The following is a 16971-nucleotide window of genomic DNA, read 5'->3' on the forward strand; positions in this document are numbered from 1 at the left end:
GATTTTTATATTTAATTTTTAATTAACTAATTTAAGTTTTCTTCGATTTTCAATAAATAATAAACTAATAAAAAGACAAAAAAAAACAAACAAATCAAACTCTTGGGAGAAAATTCTTTAATTCAGCCTATTAAATTTACTTAATTTTAACATGTATTTTTAATGTGAGAATGCATGTATCGGTGAATCAAAAAATGCTCATGAAAATTATATGTTCTAAGCATAGATTTAATTGATTGAATTATAAAAAATTTCTTCAACTAAATTTGGAAGAAAACTTGCACTTAATAAAATTTTAGGTATTTTTAGAAATAATAATAAATAGTTGCTTAATCCGATTTTCTCTTGTTTTGTTGTGCAAATATGTTTTTAAATGCCAGGGGGAATTAAAAAAAAAAAATTAAAGAGGTAAAAAATTAATTTTAAAATAATTATAGAGGTATTTTAAAAAACAAATTGGAAACATTTTGCCCCAAGCTCTTACTAATTCTCCCATATATATATCATTAAATATGGTATTTATTGCTAAGCACGTATTCAATACTCTTATATAATTCAATCTGATGCCAGTAACATGCTTATTCTTCCAATGCAGCAAAGGAGAAAAATATTTTATCTGAAAATAAATATATTTTATAAATATATTTTTGACTTTAATTTGGCTGTCTACTGCATAGTCATCCAATAAAAATATGGCATCAAAGTTTGAACAGTCTTTACGTTCAGCAAGTTTTGCGTGTTGGTGTGAATAGAAGGTGAATAAACATGACTTTATTTTGGTGGGAAGAATGTCGTTATGATGGTTACCGACTAATGACCACCACACCTGGGCCTAGCCCAAAGCAGGCAAGAGTAAGACACACGCAAATTAAAAGAATATTAGCAAAACAGCTTTCTCTTGATTAATGACATCATAATCTGGCTGGCACCATCTTGTAACGACTCAATAAATTATTACTTCAAAATAATTTACAATGTAGAACTCTTTTATAATTATTTATAAACTCAATCAAACATAATAACATATAAATATGAGATTAGCATTAATATAAGACTATAATGTTACTAACATCTCCTCCATTACCTAGTTGGATACATGTGGACCACACTTACAAGAAAACACTCGGGTTTGGGTTGAAAAAACATCAAATAAATAGGTCTAAATGAGTTTTTACTTGAATAATTTTTTTAATCGGTGGTAAGGAAATTATATATTATAAGTGATCAAGTTGTACACCATATATATATATATAAAAGTTGATTCTTGGGATTGAAATGCTATATATTATTACTCTATCTAAATAACCCTTAGATTAATTATTGTTTAAAAAAAAAATCCAATAATTAATTTTGAATGCTATGTCAACATCTTTCATAATTGTATGATAAAAATATAGTATCTATCATTATTTTTTTAGGAGAAGTTTTCTTTTTTATAATAAAAGAGGGAACGAAGTTTGTCAAAATCATTTGAGATGCAATTGTAGATAAAGAGAAGCAAAAGACTGACATTAGTGTGATAGTAAGAGATGATGGGGTGAGATGTTGGTGGTGCTGAGTATTCCTAAACAACACATCACATATTCGGCCGTTGCTGAAGCCACGGTGGCATTGCTGAGGAAATAGGATTTCAAATGGTGAAATTAAAAGGGTATGCCCTCCGAGTTGTGCCAACCTTGAAAAATGAAGAAAAATAATTAACGCGGAAATTGTTTTGACACGACATCACACTTATTTTGAATAAGTTGCAAAGCTGAAAAGGCGTCCATAAGAAGGTTAATTAATAAGTTAGTTTAAAAGGTGTGAAATTGGCATAAGACAGAGACATATTAATAGGTTAAATTAGATGATCCTCAAAGCAATGTTCAACTAGACCATGTCAACCCCAACCCCTTCATATCTGCATTATATTTTAGTCCAATCTCGTACGGGGCTTTAATTTCCCCATCAAACCCCTGCTTAGCGACTTCCCTTTACGCATGTCCCTTTCAGTAAATAACTAATCCTCCGATTGTCTTCTTTTGCCTTCTAGACTCTAGAGTGCGTTGGTCCGATTCCAACCACAAACACCGTTAAGAGTTCCTTTGGCATACCTGCCGTTAGGTTGGTGGTACCCAACGTTGACCTTTTGAATTTTAATCTTAACTGAGATTTACAAAAGAAAAAGGAATCTTTACTCAGATTCTAATATTCAAAAAAAAAAAAAAAAATTGTTTATTTAATTTTTTTGTTTTTGAGACATTTAAAATGTTTTTTATGATCAAATAATTGTTGTCCCACTTAAAAATAAAAAATTGTTGTCCCCACTGATAGTGTGACACATGCAATCAATTATTATAAGTGCGTCAGGAAAATTATAATTTTTATTTTAAGTATTTTATAAATTACATGACAGTATTATAAATTTACAAAATTATGTTTATTGTAATAAATTTTAATAAAAGCTGTAGTGTCTAAAAATTTTCCTTTTAAACGATAACAATAATCAGTAAATAAATAAATGAAAACGCCTACATATACAATTAAAGACATTTAACACCAAATAAAAAATAAAAAAAATCCAATATGGTAAACGGAAAGAATCTGAATTTCCTTTGCAATTAGATGCTACATTGACGTATTTGCATGCTGGCGTCGCCTTACAATAATGGAAAGGTAAATGTTTCTTTGGATTTTGACCTTTATTTCGCGTTTATTTTTGTTAAGATGGCATGTTCTATTTATTTAATTTTTATTTTTATTTTTTAAAAAAAAAAAACACTAATAGTGAATAAAGCATACTAATTTAGTGGAGATGTACACGACATTAATGTCATAATGCAAATAAGCATTTCGCTTAGTTTATAAAAATTAATAGTGGCTATATTTGCTAATGTATTGTCTTATGTTTTTAGTTTGAATTTCTTGCTATTTTTTTTTAAAAAAAATAATTTAACATTAAACAACTCAAAATATAAAATACTTTTTATAAAACTTTCTACCTATTTTTTAAGGAAGATTTTGACAAAATATATGCTTAACTTTCCTAAGGGTATGAGCTAACTTATTATTTTTAAAAATAAAAGAATATTTTTTTTAAAAAAAATAATAATAATAATACCTAATGTGGAACCTACTAGAAAACTATTCTAAAAATATTTATCATTTTGATGTCACATCAAAATTTTTTTTTTTTTAAAAAAAAAAAAAATTAAAAAAACATAGCCAATCAAATTTGAGGTATATATATATTACTTAGAATCATACGGTAAGAAATTAGAGAAATTGTTTTGGTTTTGGCGGCATAAAGATTCAAGGTTTTTGGACATGGGTCTAGATCCTTGAAATTTAAATTTCAAAATCAAGTGGTGTCATGAAGTAAGAAAAGGATCATTAATTTCAATCCTTTTTTTTTTGAAGGAAACTTGGAAGTTTCCATTCAATCCCTTGATTAAAACAATAATGGTTATTAAAACAAATAACGAGATCAAAGCAAGTATGAATAATTAGTGTTATTATGCCAAAATCATCAAATCAATACTCTAGATCAAAATAAGTAAACCATTGTTAGGCTACTGGGATTCATGATACCAAAATCATGGTGCCCTGGCCTAGCATGAATATTCACTATTAGTTTAATTTTTTTCATAAGAACTAAGAATGCTAAAAAAAAAATTATGACCATCTAACTTATTTCCATATGAATTATTCCTATAGCCAACCTTTGAAACTCGGGACAGAATTAAGAATTTAACTCCAGAGATTTTGGATTGTATTGAATTTTTCTTTTAAGGAGCCCATCATAATAAAGTTTTTTTTTTTAAAAAAAAAAAAAAAAAAAACTCTAAATATGCTACAAAATCAACAAAACTTTAGACTTGTCAATGTACTTTTTAGAAAGTATTCTAAACCACTCTCTCCTATATTGCTTTATATCGCTCTCTATATTAACTATGTTACTATTTAAATTTTATTTCAAAAGGAATAGAAGGAAATTTTTTAAATCAAATTTTTATTTAATGACAAAAAAAAAAAAAAAAAAAAAAAAACAACGAGTACCGTCAAAAGAGAGCCATTCCATAATGGCTTCGGAGAAGATAAATTATTTGATTTGATTAATAAATAATTTATGTTTAACAATATTAAAATATTGTTAAACATAAATTGTTCTTAAAAGGTAGTTCAATCGGTTGAGGACCACCGCTCATAAAATAGAAGTCACTAGTTCTTGTGTGGACATATCAAAAAAAAAAAAAAAAGATGTTAAACATAAATTATACGTTTTGAGTCAAGTTATTAAGGAACTAAGGAAGAATTTCACAACATGAGGTGAATATTAAAATAGTAACTTAAATAAATAACTGTATCTTTCCTTATTAACTTAAAATTTTAAGGCCTAAATGTTATTTAGACTCATAAATTAATAGTCATTTTTTATAAAGCACCACGAATTGACAAGTATCATGATTTGGCCATTCAAACTGTTAACCTCGATCATCCGTCGGTCTTAATCATTAGGTTGGAAAGAAAATCAAATTTGACCAAAATATTTCAAAAATACTATAATTTTTTTGACCATTGAAAAATCGAAATTATCATTTGTACTTATTAATTAGTAGAAAAATGACCCTTAACAAATTATTTTTTTTTAAAAAAAAAATTACCCTTGACAATTATTATTATTATTATTTTTTTAAAAAAAAGAAAGGGTAATTGCGGTTTTCAATAGTTAAAATAAGGGTATTTTTGAAACATTTTAGTTAAATTTAATTTTTCAAGCTACATAACGATTAAGACTGACGAATGTGGTTAAGTTGCAACAAATTGTTAGATTGAAGGACCAAAGTATGATACTTATCAATCCGTGATGCTTTATAAAAAATTGTTATTAGTTGAGGGGCTAAATAATATTTAATCCAAATTTTAAAATAAATAATCAATAACCTTTCTTATTTATAACTTCCCAAAAAAAAAAGAAAAAAAGAAGAAGAAAAGTTTGTCAGACACGAGCCACGCGTGAGTCCTTGATGTTCCATAAAAGTATGAAACTGATAAAAGAAGCAGCAGGACCACGTGTCTTCCCATACTCCCAGTACCATCAGAACGTTTTCTCGTAAACGACGTACATACATTAATGGTGTGGGACCCACTTTTGACTTCAGTACCATTTGGAGACGTGCACAAGGGCATGATCGTCTGCATGCGCAGATTTTGTCGAACCGTTCCCAGTTATCACGAGGACATGCACAGAGCCACGTGGGTTTCTGTAAATTCTGATTTCTATGAATTTTGGGATTGTTCGGCAAGGACGTGATTGAAACAGCACTGTATTTTACTGTTTACATACTTTTTTCGCTGTCTATCTTTTTTTTTCTTTTTTTTTTCTTTTTTTACTAACAATTCACATCAAAATATTTTCATTTTATTTATTTTTTATATCATATCAATAATTTTTTATTACTATTCAAATAAAAAAAATCACTACAAATCTACAATATAAAACTTTTTTATTTTTTTATACAAATTTTTTTACTTTATATCACATCATTACTTTTTACGAATTTTGAAATTAACAACCAACTATTTTATTCTGTACCTGTCTTTGTCAAACAATTGTATTCGGTTTCACACACCAGTGGGGACTGATCAAGAAAAATAGCGAAGGAATGATGCTTATTCTTGGAATAGTATTTCTTTCTTTCTTCTTTTTATTTTTATTTTTGATAAATGGAATAGTATTTCTTAGTCTTAAAATAAACAATTTTTTTTTTTTAAAAAAAAGTTAATTTAAATTTATTAGAATATTTATGTAATAGAATTATGGAAAAAGGTTATAAATTTATAATATTATATATACGTACTTAAATTGTCTAAAAGGACAACTAAAACAAAATAAAAAATAAAAAATAAAAAATTCTTTTAGTTCAACAAGCATTAATTAAGCAAAAAGTTGAACATATTCCATAATTGTTATCTAATCCGATTAATGTATGACCGACTAAATTTTTAACATTAAAAATTATCTTATATAAAAACATGAAATTAAAATTATATTTATAGAAATTTTAAAGATCAAAAGCACATCTAAACTTTATGATTAATATTTATAACATTTTTAGGTGTATATATATATTTAGATAATTATGAGAAAATAAGCCAACTTCCTTTACCAAACATCACTACCAAAAATGATGAATTATGATTATGATTATGATTAGATTCACATGCCAGCCAATTTTGAAATGAAAATTTCGAGCAAATCTATCAAAGTAACATGATCACAATTCGGACAATCCCTCCACCCTATGCAATGCATTTGAATTTAGAATTAGCCGACAAACATCATCAACATAATTCTTGTATCTATCGACTGCTTTTGAAATCATATTTTATCGCAATCGTACAACTTGTCACTACAAATAAAATAAAGTTTTCTTCTTTCAAATTATATTATAGAAAATTATTTTAGTTTAGTATATTAAGGGTCGGTTTAGATTTATGATTTTAAAAAGTGCGATTTGAAAAAAATGATTTTTAAAAAAGCAGTTAAGCGTTTAGAAAAATTACAATTTTAAAAATTAACCTTTAAAATTTTGCGTTTTAAAAAAAATATCATCTTACATACGATTTGAAAAGACAGATTTTCTATGTTTTTAAATCCAATTTTTAAAAAAGTAGTTTCCAAACAATTTATGTTTTGCAATTTAGTTTAAAATTGAGAAAATGATATTTGGGGACGATAAACCGACTGTTTTAATTAAAAAAAAAAATTATCAAAAAGTAATTTCTGATGTCACATTTTGATAAAAAAAAATATTTTTTTAATTAATAGAAGTGGGCAGGGGACGTTACCAATCACTCATATTAAAATTAAACTTATTATCTACGAAATCACAATCCTAAATGCATCTTAAACCAACATTTGTTTTTAAAAGCATATGATTATTTTAAAAAGAAAATATGTAACAAAATCACTTGTTTTTAACGATTTATTAAAAATATACAAATATCAATTTAATAGCTACAAATTTGTCGTATTCTCAAAATAATAACGTGACGGAGAGATCTAAAAGTTTTTTATGTCGTCCTTTTGATCTGGAAATTCCTAGGAACCGTACGGGAATTGGAAATCCAACGCTAAATACTATTCAAATCCTTGAGTTTGGATTCTTCGTTCAACTGTCAAACGCCGTAACGCGTGAAATAAAATTAAATTATTTTCATTGAAAGAGGTACGATGGTGCTTGGAAATCAAGGATTTGACGATTTCCAGATTTTAAAAGACTCGTGTCTTGACCTTTTGCTATTGCCAATAATAAAAACTCAAATAAAATAAAATAAAATACATTTTTTAGTACATCAATTTTAAAAATTTTATTTTTTGATATTTAAATTCCAATTCGCATCACAGGTGATATATCAGTTTTAGAAAAAGATCAAATTAATACTCCAGTCAAGTTTTCCGTCCAAAAACTAACGGCATGCAAGGTTGACACGTGTTTTAGTATATATATATATAAATCTTTAAAAATTAATAATAAAAACTTAAAAAAATTTGAAAAAAGAAAGAAAAAAGAGGAGTGGCTGGCCAGCCCCATTTTGTCATAGAGCCACCATCTTGACTTATCTGAGGTGACCGAACCACCCCTAAGGGCCACTGGGGTGGTTCGACCACCCCCAAGAATCAAAACCCTTGAACAAACCTTTTTTTTTCTTCTTCTTTCTACAATGGGGTGGCCGAACCACCCCCCATGGGGTGGTTCGGCCATCCCATAACCGGTCAAGAGGGTGGGCGGCCACCCCCATGGTGAGCCACCTCTCTTCTTTTTCTTTTTTCTTTTTTCAATTTTTTTTTTAAAGTTTTAATATTTTTTTTTATTAATTTTTGAATTTTTTTTTTTTTTTTTTTACTAAAACACGTGTTAACCCACAAGGGTTGACACCTGGCGGACTGTTAGTTTTTAGACTGAAAACTTGACTGAAGTACTAATTTGGTATTTTTTTAAAACTGAGGTACTGTCTATGATGCGAATTGAAATTCATGTATCAAAAAATAAAATTTTCAAAACTCAGGTACTAAAAACATATTTAACCAAAAAAAAAAAAAGGGTTACTTCTTGGATGATTTTAGCCATTATACATATTTTGAGCCTTTATTAAGGTTTTGTGAGGACAATATGAGCAAAATAGTTGAAATTCAATCACATGCTTACTGCTTAGACAATATGTTGTATTGATTATAATATTTAGGGTTAAAAATATATTTGGTATTTATGGTTTAAAAGCTTTATTTTTTAGTATTTCAGTTTCATTTCGCTTTATATATATTTTTTTTTAAAAAAAAAAAAATAACTAAAATATTAAAATTAATACAACTTTAAAAAATAAAAATATTAAAAACTTTTTTTAAAAAAGGGTGGCTAAGCCATCCGTATGGCCTTCAGAGAAAATAAATAAATAAATAAATTTGGAGGGTTTTGGCACTTGGGGGTACTTCGACCACCCCCAAAGACCACGAGGGTGGTTCGACCACCCCCAAAGGCAAAAACATATATATATATATATATATATATATCAATGGCCATGGGGTGGTTCGGCCACCCCCAAGAGTCAAAACTTTCCATTTTTTTCTTCTTCTATTTTCGGCCCTTGGGGGTGATTGAGCCTCTCCCTTGGCTTAACTACCCCCATTTTGCCCAAAGGAGCCACCCTTATTTTTATTTTTTATTTTTTTAATGTTTTTAATATTTTTATTTTTTAAAGTTTTATTAATTAATTTTTAAAGATTTTATTATTATTATTTTCTTTTTATATTGTGCCACGTGTCAACTCTCGTTGATTTACACGTGACAATCTATTAAAATTTGACGAAAAAATAGACATAAGTACCAAGTCAATCTTTTTTTTTTTTTTTGAATGAATACCAAATCAGTATTTTTCCAAAATTCAAGTACTATCTGTGAAGCGAAATGAAATTGAGGTACCAAAAATTAAAATTTTTAAATCACATGTACCAAATATGTCTTTAACCCTAATATTTACGAGAAATTATTTGAGGGACTATCGCTTTTATTATAATTATTTTATAAACTAACAAAATAATTTATATTTTCAAAAAATGTTTGTCATGTCGCAATCTACGTTATGTTTTAGTAAGCGAGGTAGTAAGTTTCACGTAAACTGGCGTATAAGTTTGTAAACATAAAAAATACCGTATAACCGTGTATACTATGAGATAATCTATATTTTAATAATTAATATAATAATACTACATCAAGTTACTTCCGTTGACTTCTCACTCTTTAATAAATCATAATTGGTGGATGTTTTTGTTTATGTGCATCTTTTCCTTTTGGGAGGGACGAATCATTTGAGCGCTGTTCTATTACTACTTTATGATAAGAGTTGACGAGTTGTCATCTATTATGGAAGCTTGGGGCTAAACCAACTGCTTTCAGAATAGTTTTTAAGCAACCAGATTAGGGCTAAAAAGTAACAATATAGCACACCACATCAGCAAACATATGAATCAATTGTTTTTTTTTGGTTTTTTTTTTTAAAAAAAAAAAAAAAGAAAAAGAAAAGAAGAAAACCTCAGAGTTGTTACGTACCATCCAAGGGAAATATTAGTTATATTTGTGTTAATTATCAACTTATCACTCTAAAATGACTAGTTAATTTTGAGCTATTTACTCTCTAAAATCATTTATGAAGCTCAATCTCATCTCATTTAGAATCTGTTTGGATTTGTGATTTTAAAATATGCAATTTAAAAAAAAGTGATTTTAAAAAAAGTTAAGTGTTTGGTAAAATCGTAATTTTTCATTTAAAATTACATACTAGCTAGTTTGAATTTGAAAAAAAATAGTTTTTTTTTTTTTGAGTTTTTAAATTGCAAATTTTTAAAAATGTAATTTTTAAACGATTTATTTTTTTGCTATTTAGTTTAAAATCATACTTTATATCTGCGAAATCACAATTCCAAACGCACCATTAGTAAGAAATTAATTTGAAACTTGGCATCGTGAGTGTATGTATTATCTATACACCCAATGTAAGTTATTCATTTTTTTAATATAAAATTGAAGTGCTACGTAAGTTTTCTATGTGCGTTCATTACTCTCCAACCACTCTATAATTAAAGTTTAAATCATTTTTTTTTATTGTTTTTTTTTTAAAAAAGTCGTTTTAATAGTTTCCTGCATAGCCACAATAATGATTAATATTTGCTAAGCTTTCCCCTTGATAGACATATTAAAGTGGGCTTTTTGCTACGGATGAAGCATGAAGGAGAGATTTGTGTTTCACAATGGCAAACATGATCAATTAAAGGTTTGTTAATTACAACAACTGCCACTAGCACTGCAAATTTACAATGAGATAAGAAGGGTTTATATTTTGAACTTTAACCCACTTTCGAAATAGGAATAAAGTTTTCTTCAAATTTTTCTTATAAGTCTACTAAATTGACATGCAATTAAAAAAAATATAATTTTCACATGTATTTTTAATAATATATATGAGAATGCAAGTTTTAAAAACATATATCAATTTAATAGATCAAATTAAATTAAAAATGTTGGACTTACGGGCTGACGAGCCCATATAATCGACATACCAACCCACTGACCTGAGCTCAACAAACCCTTGGCACACAAGATTCTCTCTCACAGCACTTCCACATCACTTGAACAATTTTCATAACCGCTTCGTAAGCCTCAAATCTCATGATGGGTAACGGAGGAACGTGGGATAAGCCTCTCAAAAGATCATCATCCCGGAGGAACCAACGGTAAGTAATTAAGGGCATAAGCATAGAGTCTTTCCCATCGGCCCATATCGGCAAGCCTTTTTGCGTACTTTTTTCCTCTTTTGCATGATATTTTACTACGGGAAAAACTGTGTTAATAAAAGATTATTTGTTTATAATTTAATTAGGAGAAAACTTTATTTAAACAAATATATGGCCGAATATTTGCCACCAGAAGGATGGATATATTGGGTTTTGAGTAATTGTAAATTTATACTCCCAATTTCATTAGACCGATGGGGCAATAATTATTTAATTTTTTTAGACAATAACCAATTGAAAATCGGATAACATTATCACGAGTCGACCCAATAAAATGAAGTGAAATAAAAAGCACATGGGTTTTGAGTCCTTGTCCGTATTAAGGCCACCTAGTTTGTCTGTCTGTGGATTTGGCCAACCGACGATCAACCATTCTCATCGGCCAGGTGCAACAACTGAATTGGTTGTCTCTCTGTGGAGTTGCATGTGTGGCTACAAAAGTGTTTAATAGGGTAGTTCAAAGCTTTCCCGTAGCTTTTAATGATGCAACAGAGCACAACATTAATGAGTACATGTCCACGACCACGAGTCCCCACCTGAAAAAGGCTTCTCTCAAAAGAAGAAGAAGAAAGAAAAAAAAAACAACTTTACAGAAAAGGCTGAATAAGGATGTGACTTATAATTTTTATAAACAATATCAAAAAGGCAGCTTCCAAACATGATGAATCCATAGAGAGTAATTATTAGGACATTACCCTACGTGCTCCCTAAATTAGGAACAAAACTACACTTTCTTTCACTCTTTTCGCATTTCGAGAGACTAACAGAGTTACCAACAGTTTAGGGCAAAAAGTTTCGAGCCTTTTAAATTTGTAGTTGAACAAAAAAAAAAAAAAGGGAAAAAAATGAAGAATTGATTTGGTAGGGTCACTTTTGAAAAAAAGTGTTTTAATTAGGTTCATAAAAGAATAGTTGTTTGGTAAAATTTTGAGATTTTTTTTTTTAAAAAAAAAAAAAAAAAGTTTTACAATGTAAAAAGATATAATAAGTGTAAAAAAAAAATCTACCACCGTTGTGACGGTGATATCGTAGTCATCCAGGTCGGTAGATAGAACTAACGACATCATACGACCGTTATATGCTTCTAGCGACGACACACATCAATAATATACTTTTGGTGACCACTACGCAACTGTCATATGTATTTGGTGGCTAATGGAGGTGGCAACACTACCCCGATTTTTTTAAAAAAGATTTTTACTATTTTTATTTGTTATATATGCAATGAGCACCCCTACGTTTGAAAAAATTGTAGATGAACATCCTGAAACAAATAAATAGTACTAATTATTTTTTAAGAAATGTTTTTTTTTTTTTTAAAAAAAAAGAAAGTATTTTGAAGTTTTTAATTAAGCACTTTACAATTTATAAGGATTCCGGTAATCCATGTCTAATTAAATGCATTAGGTTGGGCATTTTTTGTTTCTGGTTCCAAAAAATATTCAGAAGTGAAACATATGCGAAAATTGTTTGTGTTTTAAATTATTTGTTAATTTTTTTTTGTTTTGAATTATTTGTGTTTTTTTACTAAAGAACAAAAAAACAAAAGATAGAAAACAAAGTAATTAACAAACATGGCAACAATTTTTATTTTTATTTTTTAAGAGTGTTGTTAGGACTACTACAAATTTTATCGTAAGTTCCTTAAAAATTGACATTGCGGCGTACATATAACATTTATCATGTTAGTTATTAAACAATTAAATTTAATTGTAACTGACGTTGAAGTCAAAGGCGAAACCATGTTTATGAGAAAGGCTCCAAAAATATACATTTTTATGAATATCCACTCAAAATTAATTTTTTCTCCCCCTCCCTGCCAAAAAATAAAAATAAAATTGTCCCCCCTCCCCTCAAGTTTTAGCTCCTTATGTTACATGGATCGTTATGTTAGTTTGTAAATTTATTGTCTACATAACATTTATTACATCAGTTATTAAATAATTAAATTTGATTGTGATAACATGTCACATCAATTTGTAAAAAAATTTAAGTAAAAACTATAATATCCCATATGTTTTTTTCTTTACATAACCCAACATTGTCTGAATTTTGAGAAGAAAAAAATTGGCAACTGAATTAAACGTACATATTTGATGGGCCTAAAATATGGCCACTAATTTCAGCAAAACATCATGTTGTGTCACGTCTTCCCCAAATTCTAATTAGCATGCATTATAAACGCATTCGGTTATTTTTGTGAATCTAATATCTACGTAAAGGTGACACATATTTGAAGAAAATTTAAAGTAATTCGAAGTTATAGTTGGAGTAATGCTAGAAACTTTGGTTAAGGTTGTCACAATTATCTCATAATACGTGACAACTTTAACCAACTCTTAAATCAATTTTTGTTTTTAAAAAAATACAAAAGTACAAAAAAAAATAAAGGTCGATTGAGATTATCACATCAGTCTTTTGAGATATTTGAAAGACAAAAATATGATGTATAACGTTACTTTTATATATATATTGAGAGAGAGAGAGAGAGAGAGAGAGAGAGAGAGAAGTGCTAGAAATTATTATTATTATTATTATTTTTTGCATCTTACAACTATAAATAATTCTATTAGTACATTAAGTGTTCATAAAAAGAGAGGTGACTTTTATAATCACAATTGGACGTATGATTGATCAAATGATTTTGATAAAATGATAATTTTAAAAGCCACCTTATATTTTGATGGATACTTAATATACTAATAAAATTACTCTACAACTATCACACTTATTCTATTGGGCTGATATAACAGTGCCTATCAGCTTGTAATTTTTTTTTTGAGTTAAGCACCGTAGTATTACCATATAAATGAGTAATGCTATATACCACATTTTCAACAAGGATTAACTCAACGTTGGTTAAAACTGTCACATTAACATTTTATAATAATTATGTGGTAAAAATATAATTTCTCACATTATTGATTGATTGATGGACAAACACGGTAGACCTGTGCGGTTGCACTTGGGTCAACACAGCTTGCATATACTGCTTAACCTGACTTTAAAAAAAAAAAAGTAAAAAAAGAAGAAGAAGAAGCTGATTAACCTGGCTAGCCCAACCACTTGTTAGTCACGTCCCAATTGCTAAAATTGAGTTTTATTCCATTCTAGGCCAAGAATACGCTCAAAGATCGATGAAATAAAGCTCCACGATATTTTCTATCACCAATATATATACATATATATATATATATATATATTAACTTGCAATGATATCGCAATTACAAGGGTAACTCAGTTGATTGGTATCACGCCTCGTGAAGTTGAGGTCACTAGTTCCAATCTCCCCTTCCCCTCTTGAGTAGACATGTCAAAAAATAAAAAATAATAATTTCTTGTACACCCCGCCTACGGGCTCATTTGGAGTTGAAATCGGGCACCACATGAAAAAAGGAAAAATAACTTAAGAGTAATTTGAAAGTGTTAATTTAAACAAAATTGCAGAAAATATAATTTAAGAGTAAATTGTTTTTTTGTTTTTTTTTTTTAAAAATAATTATGATTTAAAAACATAAAAAAAATCTACACTTTCAAATCGTAAGGGGGTACGTTTTTAAAACACACAATTTTAAAAGTTAAACTGCAATTTTACCAAAAGTTTAATTACGTTTTCAAATCGCACATTTTTAAATCACAAACTCAAATGGGCTTTGAATATTGTATCATATAAGACACTAGGACACTACCAAAAATATAAAAAGAGTTAGATATACACACAAAAGACTCGGGAGATAATCATTGATGACCTATTTTACTGTATTGTTGGCTAACTCAATTCAGGAAAATGTTGCTTATTGTTAGAAGAGAAATGCTAGGGGTACCAAAAATTTTACAAAGAGATGGGTACCAAGATGATGTGAAACTTATTCATTGGAGATGATCAAAATAATTAATAAAAAAAAATGTTATGAGTACCAATGAATAAGCTCCACATCATCTTAGTACCCATCTCTTGGTAAAATTTTTGGTACCTCTAGCATTTCTCTTGTTAAAATGCAAGCCTAGAATATTAGGTACTCTTCTAGAAGGCTAGCTGTCATCCTCATAATATTCCCCCAATAATTTGTACCTAATTCTCCTAATATGTGGAAGAGAAGTGATTCACAGCCATTTAAAAGCACAACTTCTTACCAACCCTTGTGTACGTGGCACTTTCTTTTCTTTTTTTCTTTTTTTTTTTTGAAAAAAAAAAAACTAAAACCAGCTGAAATCAACTCTCCCCAAATTTCCCCCCACGCATAGTCCCCAAATTTCCCCCCAACACTGAAACCCCCAAATTTCCTCCCTCTCTCTCACTTGTTCGCTCTTCGGCAGGCCGTCCCCCTCCGGCGTGTTCCTCATCTTCTTGGCCGGCTGTCACTTCATTAAACAAATCTCACCGGTGTACAAACTTTTTTCCTGGTGGTTTCGGGGGGGAATATTTGGGGGAGAGAGATGGGCTCGACCGGTGAGAAGGAGAAAGAGAGGGGGGGGGGGGGGGCAATGGTTTCGGTGGGGGAGGAAATTTGAGCGAGAGGGAGAGAGAGAGAGAGAGAGAGGGGTGGCGATTTGGGGGGACGTGGGCTAGTTTGGTAAGTAATTGTGTTGTGGAATATTTGTTTGAATAGTAATAAAAAGTGATTGATGTGATATAAAATTTGAAAATGTTTTATAGAAAAGTAAAAAAGTTTTGTTTTGTAGTGAATTTTTTTATTTGAATAATATTAAAAAATGATTGATGTGATATAAAAAGTGTAAAAAAGTTAGAATGTTTTTTATTTGATATTTTTGAAAGAAGTGAAAAGAAATAGAGGAAAAATGAAAGTAGTTTGCCAAACTAGCCCATAGTGTTTTCTCAAAAAAAAAAAAAAAAAAAAAAAAAAAAAAAAAAATCACAACCACATAAGCAAGTTGGCTAAAAGTTGTGCTTTTAAAAGTTGTGCTTTTTGGTGGTAGAGAAGCGTTTCTCTATGTAGAATGGATTGAGGGTTGCTGAGATGAGAAAAATAGCCCTTCTCTCTCTACTCACGTCTTCTCCTATTTTCTTTCTATCACTTCTTAACAGCCAAAATACATTCGGTATCATGGAACACAATAGCTCTTCTAGCAGTCCAATAGAACATGTCCTTCAACATAATAGATGAAATCACCAAAGTCAGATTTTCTTTTTTTAATTAATACACATATAACCGACAAATATTAGCTAAAGAAACGAGTAAATTGGATACATCAGTCTTACAATAGATTATCTGATACACGAAATTTTCTAACTCTGTGCAGCAAGTGTAAAGAAAAAAATTTCTATTATGCATTCACAAAAACCACATGAAAAGAATACATTTGAGCTAAGCATCTAGGATTTTTCATTATATCAATATCAGTGAGAATTCGGCTTTAAATTCTTTTGGCTGTCATAAACCAAATGCCTGTCATACAAATTTTACATTTCGAAGGTAGAAAAAATTATGCATTTTTTGTTACGCACTATGGTTAAAACTGGACCTTTGAGGTTAACTTCTTCACTTTGCAATTTCCAAAGCTCAACCGTTCATACGTTTGCGAAAAGAGATACTACTACCAGACTAATGAATTATACGATAGAACACCTTGAATAACATACAAAGATACAAATGACCGTCATAAGATACTTCACAACTTCAAATACTTGCTTGCATGTGCAATTAATTTACTGCAACTTAAAAACACACACACACACAACAGCTTTGAAAATCAAGACTTTAAATTTCAAGTTAGTATTAAAGTTCTGGGACCATTTGGAAAATCAGGGATTTGCTTTGGTTTGCTTCAGAACCAATCCCAAAAAATAAATCAACTCAATCAATTGGATTCACATGGATTGTTTAGACTAGAAAATAAGCTGGTTCAAGTAAAATTCATATAACAAGGATTTGGTTCAACCTCGCTCTAATTTTAGGAACCAAATTCCTATTTATTAATGAATCAAACTATATTGTAAGCTGAGTAATACTAAAAAGAAGACTAATGTCCTCATTGAGTCATTTTAAAATTGATGTGGCTTTTAAAATTACTATTAGATATGTGATAGATCACTATTGAATTTTGATTCAATAGTAATTTTAAAAGTCACATCAATTTTGAAATGATTCAAGGACATGGGTCCTCTTTTTAGCATTACT

This window comes from Alnus glutinosa, chromosome 4 (genome assembly GCF_958979055.1).
Source record: "Alnus glutinosa chromosome 4, dhAlnGlut1.1, whole genome shotgun sequence".
Lineage (NCBI taxonomy): Eukaryota > Viridiplantae > Streptophyta > Magnoliopsida > Fagales > Betulaceae > Alnus > Alnus glutinosa.